The sequence below is a fragment of the Panthera pardus genome, unplaced genomic scaffold (assembly GCF_024362965.1).
Source record: "Panthera pardus isolate Hobbes unplaced genomic scaffold, ASM2436296v1 HiC_scaffold_2, whole genome shotgun sequence".
NCBI classification, from domain to species: domain Eukaryota; kingdom Metazoa; phylum Chordata; class Mammalia; order Carnivora; family Felidae; genus Panthera; species Panthera pardus.
In genome coordinates, this window is record NW_026526765.1 from 29,354,487 (window position 1) to 29,372,328 (window position 17,842).

At 43.8% G+C, this 17,842-nt stretch overlaps 2 long non-coding RNA genes across 3 annotated transcripts in view; one reads left to right on the forward strand and one right to left on the reverse strand.

The window, feature by feature from the left end:
• Positions 1-17,842, reverse strand: part of LOC109260111 (uncharacterized) — a 49,753-nt gene that overhangs the window by 10,982 nt on the left and 20,929 nt on the right. Inside the window, exon 1 of one of the 2 annotated variants that reach the window (XR_002076872.2) lies at positions 1,878-2,115. The exons of the other annotated variant lie outside the window; for it this stretch is intronic. This is a non-coding gene — a long non-coding RNA (uncharacterized LOC109260111). Of the gene's footprint in view, positions 1-1,877; positions 2,116-17,842 lie in introns of those variants that run through there. 2 annotated transcript variants of the gene reach the window in all.
• LOC109260112 (uncharacterized) lies at positions 2,271-10,268 on the forward strand. The gene is made up of 2 exons (XR_002076874.2): positions 2,271-2,483; positions 9,980-10,268. It is a non-coding gene; the product is annotated as an uncharacterized LOC109260112 (long non-coding RNA).

Below are 17,842 nucleotides of genomic sequence, written 5' to 3' on the forward strand. Positions count from 1 at the left end.
CCAAATCAGTTTTACTTTCCAATACAGCATAATGACTGGTGAGTCCCCTGGGCCCTAAGTCAGGGTTATTTTAACTGGTGGCATTATCTGGGTGAGACCAGTCAGCCTCCACGGGGAACACTCTGGGAAATGTCATCTTCCAAGGCAAAGTGGGAGCAGCCCTTACCACTCAATAGATGGTGATACCCATGGCATTTCCAGGGCAATTTCTGAGTTCGTGAGATATAACAAGGGAACACAGGATAGGAAAAACAAAAGGGAAAGGAGAGAGAAGAGGGACAAGGACACAGCATAGCAGGGGGAAAGAAACAATACAAGTGGAATAGCAGTTAAGGGGCAGAGGAAAAGTGATTTAAAAAGAAGAAGAAGAAGAAGAAGAAGAAGAAGAAGAAGAAGAAGGAGGGGAGGAGGAGGAGAAGGAGAAAATAAAAAGCAAAAAGAGTAGAAATTAAAGGAACTGAGTACTGGGGGACAAAGCATGTCTGGAAAAAGAACTAGAAGCTCCAAGGGGCTTGTGTGACTGATGGATTCCGAAGACCTAAAATACACAAGACCAAAAAAAAAAAAAAAAAAAAAAAAAAAGAGGAAGGAAATACACAACACGGACACACCTTTGGAGTCTAAGCAGTGTCATCTAGAAATATTTGTTAATAAGCTCAGTAAAGTGCGAAATCGAAGACTGATCTGGCAAATTCGAATCAACCAGTTAGATTCTTAAAGCCTCAGACCTCTCTTCTCCAGCCCTAGCAGGTGGTGTGGGCAAGTTACTTGGGAGTTCCCCCATATACTGCTTGGAAACAAGGCTGGTTCAACAGGCTTTGAATCCCCAGGCAAACCCATGCCGTTGCTGACAGGAAGTGGGATCCACCGGGTTTGCCCCAAGGTTAGCAGCACGGGGGCGGGGCCTCTGCCTCCCTCCCCATTAACGGTCTATAGGGGAAGGAGGCCTGGGCAGCATCAACTACGCTTTGGGGTAATAATTTAGCCACCCCAAATTACAGGGTCTTCACAAAATGGTCACTATCTTTTCACACTACATTGTGGAGAGACGGTGAAAGAGCTTATATTTCTGAGCTCTTTGTCTCGTATGTCAAAAACATCATGAAAAATACACTTGAAAACCACTGCTATCACCTACAGAATCAGGAATGGAGATGAGATTTACAGACCAGTTTATCCTTTATACCGCCCTCCACCCCTCCCCCGAAGTAATAAAAATGGGAATATGGGGAAATGCCAAGGTGCAATTCAACTAAGCAATATTTTTCAGAAGTTGAGAAACCTTTCTCTATTAAAAGTTCCAGGGGCACCTGGGTGGCTCAGTAGGTTGAGAGTCTGACCCTGGATTTCAGCTCAGGTCATGATCTCCCAGTTTGTATGTTCAAGCCCCAGGTCAGGCTCTGCACTGACACTGTGGAGCCTGCTTGGGATTCTCTCTCTCTCCTCTACCCCTCCCCTGTGTGCGCTCTCTCTTTCTAAAAAATAAATGAACTAAAAGACTAAGTAAATAAACGAAAAAAAAAAAAAATTCCCACACAGGAGATGGATGCATTGAAACTAAGGAAGGGGGGTGGGAATTAAATAAGATAAACCTTTAGACTAGAGGGCACTACTTGGTTTTCTTTTGCTTCTCCTAAAGTTTCCCAACGTTAGCCGATTGCAATGTGTTTTTTCTTGGTTTTGCTTAGTTTAGGTTTTCCGTTTACCCTAGGGCTATGACGGGGACTTGGTAATGATGAGGTCATGTTCCATGGCAATCGGTTAGGTTCTTAGAAGGTTTTTGAGTTTTTTCCGCCTTTCTCCAACTCGAGGGCCACCCCTGTAACGGAGCCACCACCACCTCTCACCGGCTTTCCTGCCGTGGCTTCCACACTTACCGTCTTTACTACCCGCTGTCCAAGCGGCAGCCGGCCAGCTCTGCACTGCCTCTACCACGCCCCCTGCCACTTCCTGCACCCTGTGCTTCTCCTTCTTGGCACTGTCCACAGTTTGTATACGTGCAGAGGTGCAATTATTTGACTACCGACTCTCTCCCGCTGGACTATAAGCACAGGAAGGCAGGGGCAGCGCAGAGCAGAGAATCCTCAGGGCCTGTTACACCGCCTGTTACCCGCTGGAGCGGTGCCGGCGGGCTGGCGGGATCAGGTCACGTGGGTGTGGGGGAGGCAGGGCAGGGAGGGTAGGCTGCCAATCAAAGGCCACGGGCATGTGACCTTGGCTGGCCAATCAAAATTCTTTGCTGAGTTGTTAAAAAAGCGAAGCTATGCGAGGCCTTCTGTGTTGGGTTGGGGTTTTCTAGAAGCGTACCTGGAGTCGAAAACTCAGGCGCAAGTGAGTTTTTGAGGCAAGGCTCCAGAAGCCTCCCAGGAGAAACTAACAAGGAGAAGGGGAAGCAGGATAGGGAAGAGGCCAAGCAATGGAGGAGGCGTCAGGAAAAAGACTTTGGCGGCTACCCTGGAGCCCTCTTCTGGGCTGTTGAGGAGGTAAGGTTGGTTCAGACAGGAAGGTTGGTCCAGGTAGCTCTTTTTTTCTCCCATCTCCTTGTCTCTTCCCGGAGTCCTGGGCTCTAGATAAAAAGTTGCCACAGCCACCTGCGCGGGCTTTGGTTCTGGCTCACTTTTCATCCGTTTTATCAAACTCTTTCTGCCTTGGCATCCCTCACCTGAACCACAGATTTTGCATTTTGCTTTTTATCATCTGCACCGGTAACCTGGCTCCCGATGTTGGAACCACGCATATTCTCTGCTTGCTTCCATGCGCTGGATCCCAGGCACGAGGTGCCTCCGCGGTTTCTATGCGCCTTATGGGAGAGCCGAGACTCAAAGACCTAACCCAACTCCAAGACGCTGTGCTTACATGAGCTTTTTTTTTCTTTTTTTAATGTTTATTTTTATTTGAGACAGAGACAGAGTGCGAGGGGGAGAGGAGCCGAGAGAGAGGGAGACACAGAATCTGAAACGGCTCCAGGCTCTGAGCTGTCAGCACAGAGCCCATCCTGGGGCTTGAACTCACAAACCGTGAGAACATGACCTGAGCCGAAGTTGGACACTTAACCAATTTTGCCACCCAGGCATCCCTACGTGAGCTTTAAAAAAAAAAAAATAGTTCATATTATTGAAGGAAAACCCCGGAATCTATTAAAATCTCTTGATATGTTTAAATTAAATAGAAATGTGGTGAGTTTCCCCCAATATTTTCATCTAAGGCAGCTTAAATGACTATGATGGGGGAAACTGCCCTTTTAAAATTCAGTGCTCCATTTCTTTCATGTATCTCCATCATTGATAATGTAAAGTACCACATTTAACGGCACATTTAATGCCAGGGTTTGTGTATTCACATACAAATTTCATTCTCAGGCTTGGGGAAGATAATTGCCCCAGAGTCACACAGCTGGTAGGTGGAAAGGCTTAGGTGCAAATTTGGGTCTCCTTGACTCCAAATCCATGCTCTTAACTGTTTCACTCAACTTTTGCCAGTAATTATATCTCCTGGGCTGAAAGCCAAGACTTAAATCCATAGGGATTTGGGAGTAGAATGAGGAGAAAGAAAGTAGGTCTTTGGAAGTGCTTCGGAAATGGTTTCTACATATCTGGGCAGCATTCCATGACCAAAGGATCCCAAGTCCTTTACCACTTGTACTACAGTGTATTCATTCATTCAACAAATACAGAACACTTCTTGTGTTAGGTACTCTTCTAGGCACTGGGTGTTTGTTAATGAACAAAACAGACCCCCCCCCCCAAAAAAAAACCCTAAAACAAACAACAACAAAAAATACCTCTATGCTTGCTCACAGAGTTTACATTCTGGGATCCAGGAAGGAGGCTGAGAATGGTGGTAGGCAATAAAATACTAAAAACTAAGTAAATTTTGTAGTGCTCACTATGGGGGAGGGGGGAAGCAAAGGAAAGGAAATTTGGAGTGCAATTTAAAATAGGATGGTCAGGGGCACTGGGATGGCTCAGTTGGTTAAGCGTCGGACTTCAGCGCAGGTCATGATCTCATGGGTTGTGAGTTCAAGCCCCTTGTCGGGATCTGTGCAGAAGGCTCAGAGCCTGGAGCCTACTTTGGATTCTGTGTCTCCTTCTCTCTGCCCCTCCCCGACTCATGCTCTGTCTCTCTCTATCAAAAATAAATAAACTTGGGGCGCCTGGGTGGCTCAGTCGGTTGAGCGTCCGACTTCGACTCAGGTCACGATCTCGCGGTTCGTGAGTTCGAGCCCTGCATCAGGCTCTGGGCTGATGGCTCGGAGCCTGGAGCCTGCTTCCGATTCTGTGTCTCCCTCTCTCTCTGACCCTCCCCCATTCATGCTCTGTCTCTCTCTGCCTCAAAAATAAATAAACGTTAAAAAAAATTTTTTAAATAAATAATAAATAATAAATAAACTTAAAAAAAATTTTTTTAAATAGGATGGTCAGGTTAGGCCTCTCTGAGAAAGTGACTTTTGAGCAGCCTTGGAGGAGGTGAGGAAGTTAGGCATGTAGCTATCTTGGGAAAGAGTGGAATAGGCATAGAAAAAGAACCAGTGCAAAGGCCCTGAGGCATGTCCAAGGAACAGTGACATGGCCAGTGTGGCTGGAAGTGAGGGTGATTAGAGATGATGACAGAGAAAAAACATTCACCAGAAAGGCCAGAAGTTTAGGGCACTATTTCATGTTCTGGTCTCTTGAAAAATCAGTAATGTATAAAGTCCTTGAGGTCTTTATGTACTTACCATTTTCAGGATTCCAAATGAAAAGAATAATGTAGTCCTGATGGTAATATATGGCAGCTTCTGTTGCTCATTAAGCCAGTCCCCTCCTATCCATCCAACCCCGACACCCACACTCGGTTTTTTCAAGAAAACTTTTTCAAGAAGCTGGAGTAATTGGAAACCAGAAGAGACAAAATTCCCCACCTCTCAGGCTATCTGCAGCCGCCACTTCTGCACGCCTTCTCTCCCTACAGAGCCGGAGCCTTCCCTTTCCCTGTGTTCTCAGGGCTAGCCCCAAACCCATGCTGACCTTCTACAAGAAGACTCTTAGAGAACTTCCACTTTGTGTGTGAGACCCTTCCCCACCCTGGGCCCATTCTGTGTAACTTTCTTCCTTATACCTGATTTTTAGCTGTTGACCTGGTACCCCACCTCCTCTAGGACTCGGGGCATGCCTATTGTCAGCCCCCAGCCTGGCACATGTTCAACATGCCAGCCTGTTCGGAAGTCACAGTGACCTGTCAACCTATGGGGACTAGCCTTTCTCTGGGGACTGGGGCTCCCACCTGAGGTCTGGGGAACCGGTTTGCGGAACTGGTCTTCCATGATGCCTTTTAACTTATTGCTGCCATGTCACCTTCCTTCTTCACTGTGAATTCCTATCCATGATGATATACCCGAAAGGCCTACAGCAGAGTTGAGGGGAGGCATGCAAAATGTAGCAGAGAGCGGCTACTTGCCACTACCGACCTCTGTCCAGCCGTCACACCCTTGGGTGCTCAGATCCTCCTAAGGCAAGCTCGAGGGGAGGGGCGAGGGGCATTGGCCAAGGGAAATCTGAAACCTGTGAGCGGAATAGGGAGTCCTGGGAGTACTAGATCAGATGGGCTTCAAGTCCTACCTGTCGTCTACATTTGTGGCAGAATTGTTTCAATTATTGCTACAATTAATATATAGAAAGCATTAGCTTTTTAATTCCAAAACTCACACATGCTTATATATTTTTTTTGAAGTTTATTTATTTTGAGAGAGAGAGAGCACGCAAGCAGGGGAGGGGCAGAGAGGAAGAGAGAGAGAATCCAAGCAGGCTCCACACTATCAGTACAGAGCCCAGTGCGGGGCTTGAACTCACGAACCGTGAGACTGTGACCTGAGCCCAGATCAAGAGAGTCAGGCGCTTAACTGACTGGGCCACCCAGGCGTCCCTCACACATGCTTATTTTTAAGAATTCACATAATCCTGAATCTTATAGGCACTCCCTGCACCCTATTCTGATCCTTCCTCAATCCCAGCCCCACTCCCAGTCCCAGACTATTGTTAAGAGTTTGGTATATATCATTCCATATATTTTTCCTATGCAGATGCCAAGTCATAAAGTTTATCTATTATATACACTGTTCTGCAACTTGTCTTGTTTTTTAAACTGAACTGTATACTGTAGAGCCATTTGTAGCCGTACATCTGGGAAATATTAACACATACAACCATGTCATGTTTTTAACAGCTGCTTGATTCTATAGTATAAACATATCATGGAATCAAGTAGACTTTATTTGCTTAATTAGTATCCTATTGATGGATATCAGAGGGGTTTTCCTTTTATTTATTTATTTGCTAGTACAAACAATACTGCAGTGCACATTCTTTTAAATGTAACTTTGAACAGACGCATGAGTAGTTATATAGAATAAATTCCTAGAAGTGAAATTACGGGACAGCAACTGCCAAACTGCCTTCCAAAGAGTCTATTTACCCTCCTGCCAACAGTGTATCAGTAAGTGAGAAGATTAGGATTGTAAATATTTTTTACAAAGTACTTTTTCCAAGAAAGGGAGGCAGAATTGCAGTTGGGAGCTAACGTCATTAAGCAGGAAAGCACCAAAGTGTATCAAATCTCAGAGACAGGATGAGCCCATGATGAGCAAATGAGTAACAAAATCAGGGACCAAGAGAGATACCAGGTAAGATGCAAGTTTGGGTTTGGTCTAGTTTCTTGAGGGGAATGGAGAATTCCAACTTGTGCCATAGAGGTGGTTATGTGTTTAAAGGAGTCCTGCCAGGCTGGACAGGTGTGACTGCAAATCTCACCGTTCTGAGTTCAGGTCATCCATTTTATTTATCTTAACTTATTGGTAGGGGGCAAAGCAGAGCTTTCTGCTTCCTGTGGCTCCATAGAGGTGACACTGGCACGTGTCAGCCTAGATTGTTTACAAAACACATTAGCCCCACTGCTACTCTCCCCGGAGGGAACGTGACACACAGCCAAGCTCACGGTTTCAGTCTGGAGTTTGAGCTGCCTATGAACACCACCCAGCATTTGGAGTCCTACACAGGAAGAAGGCAAAACCATAAGACGAGAGAGGTCAGAGACTTGAGGTTGAATCCCAGATCTGCCACTTAACAGCTGGGTGGCAAGTCACTTAGGTTCTCTGAGTCCTTTTCTTTAGAAAACCAGACCTCAAAGGATTGTGAAGATGAAGCAAGATGTAAAACACCTGACACAATGGCGGGCCAGTAGCACCTGCTCATATCACCTGTTTTGGAGGAACACGATCCAGGATATCCTTTGGACCACAGAATTAGATGCCACATTTGAGAACCTAGGAGAAAATACGGAAATCTGAATGATACCCTCCACAATTTACTCTCCACGATAGTGAATCCGACCTTAGATTCCTGAGCATCGGAGGAAAAGTAGAATTTTCAGCGTTTAACCAAGGGCTTTGCAACAATGACTCCAAACAAGCACAAGAAAAATCCAACTTGGATATCTTGTTTGTTTGTTTGTTTTTAGTGGATTTTATGGAGGAAAAGATTTAAATAAATGAAAAGCTTATTCCAGTACAACACTCTCTAAAATGATTCTAAGGAAAAGGCAGCAAGTAGAGATCTCTTGGCAGTATTTACTTCCCTTGACATTGATTTACATAACATGAAATTGATTTCAAAATATTTTCCCAAATATTTACCCAAAATCATTAAAGGCAAACACAGCTAATGTTTGTGTAAAAAGTCACCTCTTTCTTACAAGTTTTGGACCTTCATAAAGATATTTTTATACAAAAAATAAAGAAGCTGGCATTAACTGGCCAGTATTTTAGCAAGAGAGTCAGAAAGATCGTGGGTAAATTCAGGAGTTTTTTTCCCCCATTTAGTTGGTACACACTGTAAGAGGTAAATGATTTCTAAGATTTACCACCAGAGGGCACTGATGCAAAAGTGAGTCACAAAGAGTGTGTTTGGTTTTTTATCACCAAAATGCTGCCCTTTAAACAAAATGCCCCCTTTATTTGAGCAAAACTTTGAATACAAATATCTCACACTAGCATTTACTGAAAGTAGAATGTCTAAGTACATGCAAATACACAAACACAAATTATTCCAGTATAGTATTCTTAAGTGTTGTTCATGTCTTGTTAAAATTAGAAGGTGCAGGAGCGCCTGGGTGGCTCAGTCAGTTAGGTTTCCAGTTCTTGATTTCTACTCAGGTCATGATCTCGCAGTTCATGGGATGGAGCCCTGCATCTGGCTCCGTGCTAAGCTCATGGACCCTGCTTGGGATTCTCTCTTTCCCTCTCTTGGCCCCTACCTGCTCACACTTGCTCTCTCTCACTCCCTCTCAAAATAAATGAATAAACTTAAAAAAAAAGTAGAAGTCCATAACATTAAAAATAGGGTGGAAACAAAAACATGTTCAGAATGACCAGGCACTTATCTCTCGAGCTCATTTCTGCATTCCTCCACTTCTCACCGCTTATACCACTCCTTTGGGCTTAGTGCCTAATAAACTCCAGTGTAGTATGCGTTTGAATCCCAGCTTTACCACATAAGAACATCTCCAAGCCTCAGTTTTCTCACCTGTAAAATGGGAATAGTAATGCTTACCTTGCAGAGCTTTGGTAAGGTATAAGAGATTATGCTTACAATAAAGTCCCTAGCACGTTCTGGGTGCCTAATTCTTTTACTAGGATTATATATGAGATTTACACACACAAAGAAGTACTATTATTAGTCCTATATTATGGACATGAAAACTAAGGTTAAATAACGTGACAGATGTCACAGAGCTAGTAAGTAGCAAAGAGGTTGACAAAGCTCATATTATCTTTACTTTCCACACTGCTTCCCCTTGGAGGATAGAGGGTGAGTGGGTGGGTATTGTGTATTATGCTTCTTTGTACCTCCAAGGCTGACAAACATTGTTGGTACTCACATGCCTGATGGTGATGAATATGCAACTTCTTTAAAAAATGAGACAGGGGCACTTGGGTGGCTCAGTCGGTTAAGCGTCCACAGCTCAGGTCATGATCCCACGGTTCATGGGTTCGAGCCCCACATCGGGTTCCATGCTGACAGCTCAGAGCCTGGAGCCTGCTTCAGATTCTGTGTCTCCCTCTCTCTCTGCCCCTCCCCTGCTCATACTCTGCCACTCTCTCTCTCTCCCTCTCTCTCTCAAAAATAAACATTAAAAATTTTTTTTAAAATACAATTTGCTCTGACAAATCAAAATAACTTTACCAAAGCGATGTATTGTTATTATTATCATCATTATCATTATGATTAAATGCATCACTGATTTGCCAGACTGTAGGGTAATGATATACAGAGACTATAATTCAGTCTAAAACATGCTAACTTTCCAGGAAAGAGAAAGAAGGGAGGCCAAGCTGGTGCCCAGGTAGTTCAGGGTTTTTGAGGAGAGAGAGAAGCTAGGCCTGTGCAGGTAGAGAAACCAAGGGGAGCACTGAGACACAGGTAAGCTGGTCTGGGGCCCAGCAGGTAGCCACACCTGGATCAACGACGTCCCCCCAGCAAGACCAAAAGAGTGGTGTGAACCCAAAGTGGCTTCATCCCTGAAGCCAGCGAGAAAGATGTAATCACCTTTTGCCCCTGGTCTCTGTGTGTTTATCCCTGCCTCTGCCCCCATCATGATTCCTTGCAATCAAAGACCATGTCTAGCCCATCAGTATATTCCCAATGCTAGGCCTAATAGCTTGCTCAGGAACTCTCTGTAGCCTGAAAAATTAAAGGCCCAGCACTCACCACCACCACCACAGGAAGAGGCTTTTGCCAGCATCTGTCCTGCAGCATCAACATCAAGGGCTTTTAGCTACAGCACCCTCAGAGCTCTCCTCAGAGCTCTGGGACCAGTGTTGTCTTGCAGTAAGAAGCACGGGCCTGCTGCTGCTACAGCAAGCCAGACAGAAGCTAATTACGGCAACTTGAACCCGCCATGACTAACATGCTTATTTAATTTCAGATGTTTCTTTGTTGACCCACAGAAATCAAATGCAGCAGCCTCACAGGCCAGGGCCCCACCACGGCCTGAGGAGCCATGTCTGTGTGCACATCAATTACATAGGCCCCACCTGGGCAGGGGTTGGCTCTCGTGGTGATACCTGGAACAGAACCCACTCTGGAAAGATGTCAGCTCTTTAGGGAATGGGGCTCAACTTTGGCAGCAAATGAAAGGCACGAAGTTGGTCACGGAAGGCGCTTGGCCAGTGAGGGCTCTCCAGCATGAAGGCTAATTTGCAGAAGTAATAAAATGGCTAATTCATTTATCAGGAATCTACTATGCATCATGTCCTTTATGTACATTATCACATCTATTCCCCAATCCTTATGAGACTGATAGAAGTCTTCCAATCTCACAAGTGAAACAATTGAGTCTCTGAGAGGTTAAATAGCTTCCCATGGCCATATGTGAAAATATTACTGGTAACAAATATTTATTGGGTACCCACTATAATTCTGAGCTGAGCGCTTACTGTAGTACCATTTAGTCCTCGTACTAATCCTATGAAGTAAAGATTATTTTAACCCCATTTTTCAGATGAGGAAGCGGAGGCTCAGGGAGATTACGTAGTTTATCTAGGGAATAAGGATTTCAACATACACAGTCTTACTCTGCAACTCAAGCCTGAAATCACTGGGCTATGCCGGCTCCCTGGGCTAGGCTTCCTCAGATCATAAGATGTGAAACTAAGATTCAAATTCAATGTGTCTGGCTTCAAAGCCCATTCTACCTTCTGGCTCAAGATTACACAATTCTCCAAATGAGGCTCTAGTCTAAGAAGCAGCATTGCCCCAATTAAATACTGACATATTGACACAGGCTACTCTGACCCAAGGGTAGTCAAAGAGAATTGAAAGTGGAAGCATCTAGGGGCGCCGGGTGGCTCGGTCGGTTAAGTGTCCGATTTCAGCTCAGGTCATGATCTCACCTTTTGTGAATTCAAGCCCCGTGTCAGGCCCAGTGCTGACAGCTCAGAGCCTGGAGCCTGCTTCGGATTCTGGGTCTCCCTCTCTCTCCGCCCCTCCTCTGATCTCTCTCTCTCTTGCAAAAATAAACGTTAAAAAAAACTTAAAATGGAGGCATCTAGAAGGAGAAAGGAATCATAAGGGACAGACTGAAGCTGGACGTTAAGGCCCATTGCCCAAATCAGCAGCCAAGTATCCCCATTACAGTCAGAAGTAGGTGCAGTCAACATCGGCATGCGAGGCCATCTGTACATGGGAATTTGGATCAGGCTTGGAATGATGCTCACGACCACTAATATTTACCGAGCTCCAGCCAGATACCAGACATGGTTCTAGGCCCCTACATGCATTCTCTCACCTCTTATATCCCCATTTTACATACAAGATAACTGAGGCTCAGAGGCCTAGAAGACCTGCCCAAGGTGAATCATGTAGGAAGGAAGAGGCAAAGCCAGTACCCCGATCCCAGTCACCCTAGAGCCCCCAAGCTGAGCTCTTCATGCCACTAACATCACTAGGGGGTGCGCTAACTCAATGCCTCGTTTAACTAGGTTTCACCATCTACAAAATGAGCTCATAAGTTCCTCTCCTCTTTTAATAGGGAGTGAATGTTTTAAGCCAGTTTAAAAAAAAAAAAATCTTCCAAATGCTTTAAAATTTTCCAAGCTGTCATTAAATGAATCTACCTATCACAGAAAGGATGCAAGACCCTTAAAAAAGACAGTGACAGGGGCGCCTGGGTGGCTCAGTCGGTTGAGCGTCCGACTTCGGCTCAGGTCATGATCTCACAGTTTGTGGGTTTGAGCCCCGTGTCAGGCTCTGTGCTGACAGCTCGGAGCCTGGAGGCTGCTTCGAATTCTGTGTCTCCCTCTCTCTGCCCCTCTCCTCACACTCTGTCTCTCTCTCTCTCTCTCTCTCTCTCTCTCAAAAATAAGTAAGCATGAAAAAAAAGTGACAACATCAAAACAAGGTACATTTCCAGTGTTTAATCAAATAAGCCCATAAAACCAGAAATGGAACTGTATCACATCTCATTAAAATGCTCGTTACACGCGCACACACACACACACACACCCCTTCACTAGCCTATAATTTATGGCAAGTCCTTTCTGCAAGGAGGTGGGCAGGTCTATATGAACTGAGCAATGTCAAGTTAAATTCCAACATCATAGCTCCCCTACCTCCATAAGCTGTTTCTGCCCAGTGTATTAGAGAGTTTCTAAAGAAATCCCTAAAAGATTCAACAGGACTAGGAACAGATCTCACAGCTTCATTGATACTCCAACACAGTCATTAGTCATGAGTCACACAGAACAATGTAGAAGTTATCCTAGAAGTTCCCCGTCATGAGGCAGAAAGGACTCTTTCTCCTCCGCAGCTTTTCCCCCATTGTAAGAAAAACCACAAAAGGTTCATGTTGGTTTGATACTTTCACTTGAACTCAGGCAACTCATTTTAATTCATGTTTGCCTCAGAGTCACAATATCAAGACCAAAAAAAAAAAAAATGCTAGCAAGTATTTCTTCAAAAATATTCATTTCTGCATGTTTTCATATAGCACTAGAATCTTACTACGATTGTCACAAATTGGTACTAAAGACCACATATTTAGCAGTTCTGTGTGATGGGTTTATTACTCTATACGCTGCTAAGTCCCTAGAGAGTGTCACTTAATTAAATGCAAAGAAGTCTTCCTGGATAGATTTCTAATTTACCGTTTCTATGCCAAGTCTCAGAGGTCTCATTTCCTTTCAGAAAATTCTACTGCCACAAAAAGAGAGAATAATGAAATCAAATGACTACTACGTGTTGTAAGACTGAGACCTGCTTGTATCTGAACTATGGATTTAGGGCATAGGTCAAAAGAACACTCTTTCAAAAGGGAAAACCTTTTTCTTCCATCGACTTGAGGACCTCTCACATGCCAGCAAATGCCCAACGGTAGCATTCTTTGCTTCTAAAAATCCATATAGATTTTGCAAGATTATTGGAACTGAAGTATTTAAAATCCTTACGAACATGTTTCTCCACTCTAGCCACCATCTTGGCAGAAATCCTTATAAAATGAATGAAAATAGTCAGTGTTGAGACCTTATAAAAACATTCAAGGCTTGTCATGGAAGAATGCATGTGGCATTGTTAAGTCGTAGGGACAGTTCCAGCTTCTGGTCCTCCTGTCAGGTTTCCTCATCTCTGAACAAGCTAACAAGAATGTCTCTGCGGTGCAGTGTTAGACAGCTTAAAACAGAACATGAACCCTATTCCCTGTCTCACCCACATCTATCCTGCCCCAGGCATAGTTTACCTTAGTCTGAGGGAATGAAAGATTTGGTATTTCTTTTTTTTTTTAATTTTTTAAAAAGTTTTTTGCTTATTTTTGAGAGACAGAGAGAGACAGAATGCAAGCAGGAGAGAGGCACGGAGAGAGGGAGAAAGAATCCAAGCAGGCTCCAGGCTCTGTGCTGTCAGCACAGACCCCAACCACAGGGCTCAAACCCACGAACCATGAGATCATGACCTGAGCCAAAGTAGGTCGCTTAACTGACTGAACCACCCAGGGGCCCCAGATTTAGCATTTCAAAAGACATCTTTAATAGAACAAAAGTTTGTCTGTTGGGCATTCAGTCAACCAGAGTGCTTTATGAAAACTAGCCTGTCTATGAATGTATAATGATTATCATTGTTTAAAGTGACAATTTTGGTTATCATTGTTTAAAGTGACAATTTTGAGGTCCTATGATCCTGCTGCATCAGCCAGCAGTCACTCAGTGTCTGTGTCCTGTGGATTCTGTTTTCACAGTAATTCTAACTTCTCATCCCCTCTGTTTTCACCCCCTTCCTCAAATGAGGACTCTATCCCCCCTCACCCAGTCTGCCATCATCATCTCCTAACTGATGTTCTCACCGATCTGTCCCATGCATCACATACTGTCATGTTATTCATCCTAGAGAACAGTTCCAGTCATCATTCCTCTGTTCAAAAACCCTCAGCATCCCCCTGCTGCCCACCACGCTGTGATCTGCCGTTGCATCGTCTCCACAAGATGATCCCCCACATCCACCTTTCCAAATTTATCCTCCGTTGGCCACCATTACATAGTTTCCTGTGTTTCCTTCCACCCCTTACTCCTGAGATTGCAAATCACCTTCCTGCTCCCACGTCTGCCTCTCAGGACCCTACCCCTCCCCACAAATACACACCACATATGATCTCCTCCTCCTCTGAATCCCCTTGCCCTTTGCACTTTTCTGAAGATGACACACCCTGCCCAGCATGTGAGCTACTTGTGAACTTGCCCTAATCACAAATACCTTGCCACGTCCCATGCAAATTTGTGTTCTTACAATGCTTAGTACGGGGGGCTAAGCACACACCAAATATTTGGGAGATATCAGTGGGCGCTGTGGATCAACAATGCGTCCCCCCAAATCCATCTGTTGAAGTCTTAATCACCAGTATGATGGTACTTGGAGGTAGGACCTTTGGGAGGTGATTAGGTCATAAGGGTAGAGCCCTTATGAATGGGATTACTGCTCTTATAAGAAGAGACACCACACGAGAGATGATAGCTCTCTGTCCACTGTGTGAAGACATAGCAAGAAGGCAGATCTGGAAGCGGGTTCTCACCATACACCAGAGCAGGTAGTGTCTTGATCTCAGACTTCTAGGCTCTAGAACTGTGAGAAATAAATTTCTGTTGTTTAAGCCACTCAATCTATGGCATTTTGTTATAGCAGCCCAAACTGACTAAGACAGTGGGTACATCCGTGCAAGCAAACAATATACATTCATTTTGCTTACAAATATACTTAGAATTTTAAAAATTTCATACTTGTTAATAAAGAATTTTAAAACAAAGCGCTGTGCTAAAAGGCTTAAAAGTATATGATACTATGCAAAATAAATAAGATGTTTTGATCAACTGAGCCACCTTGCCATAAGTGAGCGAGAGCCTGTGGGTTTGACAGTTCTAATGTATAATATTGTGAATGCTGATATTTAATATATCCCAATGATCTGAAGCCAGCCTTATGTTTCCATCTCCACTCCTTGTCCTTTTCCTCTGTGTAGTTTCTTTATAGGCTTTTTTTTTTTTTTTTTTTTTTTTTAACGCAAGTTGGTACTGAATTTTTGGCACTTAAAAACCTATCACTTTAAAAAGGGAGCTCAAAAAGTAATAAGCAGACCCAGATTTGGGTTCAGTGCCCAAAATAAAATGCAATTTCTCCACTTTAATCAGATCCAACCAAATGGCCAGTCCAATATGCAACATATGTCCAGCCAACTGGTTGGAGTCCATGCATTTGGTTCCTTCTGCAGATTAATGAGATTATGGCATTGTTTAAAAGAGGCAGAAAATGCTAATTTGACATCTACCATGATATACTTTACAGTTTAGGGGGTTTCTGCATTTTAAGACATTTTTAATTACTTTGGTATGCTGTGCCAATGAGGACCATATGCCCGTTCTTGTGCCTCCACGGCTGTCTCCATAGTCACCTGCGCATTCCCAGGCAGTGCAGACTGTCAAGAACTTGTTTATCACAGCCTCTATCTAGAAGAATCAAAGGGCAGCCTTCTCCCTCCACTTAGGCATGCGCTTTCTGGTTAAAGCTGTTTCCGAAGAAAATAAAAGTCACCTCATATGCAGAGCTAAAGAATTAACTGACCTGTAACAAAAACTTTGTTCAAAAGTTACCTTTTTCAAAAGGTACATTCCTCTGTGGCTTGGAAAAGCTTTGGAATTTTACTCATACAATGAACATTATCTACATTTTTTAAAAAAAATCATCTGTGGTTCTGCAATTTGTTACTGGGCTTCGTGCTGTAAGCTAACCCAGAAGTTTGCTGGGGATGATTGATGTGACATGTGTTAACATATAGGATATTATTTCATCCTTTGAAAAGGCTTCTGAATATTCTCAGAAGCTTTAGCAAAGCAGAACTGTACCTCCCTCTTTCGATCCTCAGGGAAGTCTCATCCGATAATCATCGCCTTGTACACTGATGGACTTCACACGGACAGGGTGCTCAGGATGAAGTTCTGTACTACTTATCTCTCCAAAGCTTTCCTAAAAGCATATTTGGAGCTGAGGATTAGAATCCCCACCCCCACCCCCCGGCAAAAAAAAACTATGCAAAGTAATTAATGAATAATAATGGTAGCTTGACACTATGAAATACCTACTATGTGCCACATACTCTAATTAACTCATTCAACCTCATAATCATACTGTGAGACAGATACTATTATTACTTCTTTCTTACAGATAAGGAAGGGGGGGGGCACAGAAATGTTACATAATTTGCCCAAGGTCACCTACCTAGAAAGTGTGAGATTCAGGATTTGAACTCTGGAAGAGACTGCACCCTCACCCACTACACTATACTGAGAGAAAAAAAAAAAAGAAGAAGAAGAAGAACAAAGACAAGCATCCTGCTGAAAATATAAAGACGGAGAGAACAAGCTGACTTTTCCAAATTCTCCTGAGCAATTATTGAAAACATTTTGTTTACCATGAAAGCGATTTAACATTTGGGGTTCCAAAATACGAAATAATGGCATGCGGATTTAGTTAAACATTGGCAAAATGGGAGCCGTCTACTGAGGAGGTACACGGAAAAAACAGTGCGCAAGCATACGCACCTCGAATCCACCCAAGAACACGAATGGCAGCGAAGAGAACATGAGCATCTCGTCCTCTTCCCCCCCCCCCAAAGAAAACCTCTTCCAAGGTGGGAATCTGGTGCTTCTTCTCATGTTTTAGGAAGGCAGCGAAAGATGCCCAGATGTAGCTTCCCCACCACCTGCAGGCAGTCAGGTGGTTTCTTGTACTGATGTGTAATGGACAGAAATGTCAGCCCCAGGAAAAGGGGTGGAAAGCAGTCAAGAAGCTGTCATAGAACTGTTCCTTGGTGCCAGCAACTGTTGCTTGGTCCCCAGGCTAAGACACACCCTCTTCTGGGCCATTGCAGATCCTGGGGAAATATTAAAAAAAAAAAAAAAAAAAAAAAAAAAGGGAAAGCCTGTGAGGGGCTGGGAGTAGGGAGAGGATATTGGTAGAAAACCACAAATGAGTCACCACCTTTTCTTCTCCAGTTTGTGGAAGTGTTTTCTGACAACATGGGATGAGTTTCTGAATTAGATGGAATCTCATTTCCAACCCCAAGTTACCACTTTCTAGTCATGCAACATTGGATAAGTCCCTTAACCTGTTCCTACTTTATTTAAGCCACCACTACCTTCCTCCTCTGTCGGGTTGCCTTAAAAGCAAGTCCAAGCTTATTATTTATTTATTTTTAAATGTTTATTTATTTATTTTGAGAGCCAGAGAGGGCCAAAGAGAGACGGAGAGAGGATCCCAAGCAGAATCCATGCTGTCAGCACAGAGCCCGATCCGGGGCTCGAACTCACAAACTGTGAGATCATGACCTAAGCCAAATCAAGAGTCAGACACTTAACCAACTGAGCCATCCAGGCACCCCAAGTTTAAGGTTTTCATGATAATACTTAATATCTGGTCACTGCTTAACTCTCCAGCCTTATTTCTCCTCAAAATCTGTATTCCAGCCAGAATTAACTCTCAAGGATCATGGTAGTTCTCACCTCTGGCCTTTGCATATCCTGTTCCCTGGAAACACTTTCCTTCCCCTTTGTTGTATCCCTAGAGCCCAGCACAGTGTTTAGCACATAGCAAGAAAGTGATAAATATGGTTGACTGAATGAATAAACAAACCTCTCTGAATCTCCATTTCTCCATCTGTAAAATTGGGGGAAACAATATTCATCTAAATAAGCATGTGAAAAGTCAATGAAATAGCATGTACAAAGCACTTGACACATGGTAGGAGTCAATAAATGATAGCTATGTATATCCAG